The sequence below is a fragment of the Octopus bimaculoides genome, chromosome 30 (genome assembly GCF_001194135.2).
Source record: "Octopus bimaculoides isolate UCB-OBI-ISO-001 chromosome 30, ASM119413v2, whole genome shotgun sequence".
NCBI classification, from domain to species: Eukaryota; Metazoa; Mollusca; class Cephalopoda; order Octopoda; family Octopodidae; genus Octopus; species Octopus bimaculoides.
In genome coordinates, this window is record NC_069010.1 from 7,842,451 (window position 1) to 7,844,857 (window position 2,407).

The 2,407-nt window shown below is 40.5% G+C and overlaps 1 protein-coding gene across 1 annotated transcript in view; it reads right to left on the bottom strand.

Annotated features, from left to right (window-relative positions):
* Positions 1 to 2,407, bottom strand: part of LOC106872908 (papilin) — a 151,893-nt gene that overhangs the window by 5,680 nt on the left and 143,806 nt on the right. The gene's annotated exons all lie outside the window — the stretch shown is intronic.

Consider the following 2,407-nt stretch of genomic DNA (forward strand, 5'->3'; position numbering starts at 1 on the left):
CTATCTATCTATATATATATATATATATGTGTGTGTATGTATGGATGTGTGTAAATGTGTGAGAATGTGTGTGTGTTTGAGTATGTATATCTATATGCATGTGTATGTACGTGTCTGTGTGTGCTTTAGTTGTGACGATTTGAGTGTCTATGTATGTAGATACATTTTTATGCATACATATATAAATATGTAATACAAATATATGTATATCAGCTCAAATGCATACACACACGCACATATATGTATACATGTATATATGTATATATATATAGAGAGAGAGAGACAGAGAGAGAAAGGAAGAGAGAGACATATATACGTTATGTACATGTTGCGAACCCCGACCCCGTTAGCCTTCCGTCACGACCACCCACTGCAAACACCCGAAACGAACATCCCCACCACCACCACCACCACCTTCACTTTCCTTGCTTCTTTTTCTTCTGCTGACTCAAAAAATCGTGTTAACGTGATTCTTAACTGTTTTCATCGGAGAAAGGAAACTCGTCCTACCTTCTTACCCCTCTGACCCACGCCATTTACCACCACCACCATCACCAACAACTACAACAACAACAATTACCATACACAACAAAGAAATACCACAAGCATCACCTGCCTCATGATTTAGACATCGGTACCGTCCGACACAATTGTGTTAGCATCAGCCGGTGCCTCAGAGCACTGATGCGACCGACCAATGTCCAGTCGACTCCTTCTGGCACATACCGTAACACGCGTTCCTTGCCTCTTCTTTCCGTTAAGCCGAGGCAAGCTGTGACCACTCCAGCCATGCCGTATCTGTCTAGTCATCGATACTGCTGTTGTTTAAACTCCAGGCCTGTCTTGATTGCGTAGACCTAGAATCAAAAGCGTTCCTATATGACCATCCCATCTTTTCTTTTTTTATTGTATATTATTATACATTTTCCAGCATTCCGACAGGTGCGTACCTCCCCCCATACGACTTTGTTTCCTCATAACTTCCAGAAAAATGGATATTTTTTAATGAAATTTTCTATGAACACGCTTCAGATGGAGTAGATTCCAATTATATCGGAATTTGTAGTGTAAATGGTTGTTTTTTTCTTTTTCTGTGGGTGGGTAGAGGACTTTTGGATAAGTCACACGAGCTGGCTTTGTTGCCTCATAACTTTGAGAAAAATAGGTATATTTTCATGAAATTTTCTACAAATGCTTTTCAGAATGTGTAAACTATGATTATATCGGAATCTGATATGAGAAGGAACTCGCATCACATCTTTTTTTTTCGAAATTTCAAGTTTCATTTTGGCGAATTTCCAGAAAAGAAAGAAACATTATAAAATGCTTATGTAATATTGTATTATTTGTTTACAAAATAAATATAAGATAAAAGAAATTGTCGACTTTTATTGCATTCATTATATATATTGATTTCGGTATAAATTAATATTACTAAGAAATATTACTGGTCCTTGGCACATTGGGGGAAAAACTGCCCGTACGCCAGATCAGATAGTTTGAGAAGCACTGCGGTATAACACCCCAATGTACAATACCCAGCGACGAGCAAGATAATTAGGTGGTTTGCATGTTGACGGATGATATCCACCACAATTACATGCATACGATAATCTTGCACGATTAATGAGTTATAGAGAAAAAACCAACGAGAAGTGGTAGCGTTGCTCCTGTGGTGGGGATGTTTTCACCTGGATAAAGGCGGGTTGCAGTTAACCTCAGAATGACAGATGCACACTTCATTAGGAAGATGAACCTAGCCTGAACCACTGTAATGAACAGGGTGCATGGAAATACAAATGCAAGGGTCTTTAAACAGCACCAGCAATAAAGAAGCGCTGATCACTCAAAGTGACTGGAACTAGTGGAAGGGAGAGAAGCCAGGAAGACATGGTTCAAAGTACCGAAGGCCGATCTCTGGACACTGAGCCTTACGTAGGATATTCGTTTCTTCTCAAAGCACAAGGTCCGAAATTTTTGGGGAGTGGGGGCAGTTGATTAGATCGACCCAGGTACGCAACTGGTACTTAATTTATCAACCCCGAAAGGATGAAAGGCAAAGTCGATCACAGCGGAATTTCGAACTCAGAACGTAACAGCAGACGAACTATTGCTGAGCATTTCGCCCGGCGTTCTGACATTTCTGTTAGATCGCCGCCTTAGGCGATCTTGGTCCTTTGCCTTAGGTAAGATATTGGCAAAGGACCAAGATATCTGGTGCCTTGCTGCGCTCAAAGAAGACTTGCTCAGCACAGTAAAATCATAAACACTCCCCTCCCAATTGAAGGAGTTTTTGCCTTGAAGAGCCCTCGTGCCGGTCCACATTAAAAGCATGCAACACACTCTGTGAAGTAGTTGGCATTAGGAAGGGCATCTGTATATATGTATATATATATACATATGTGTG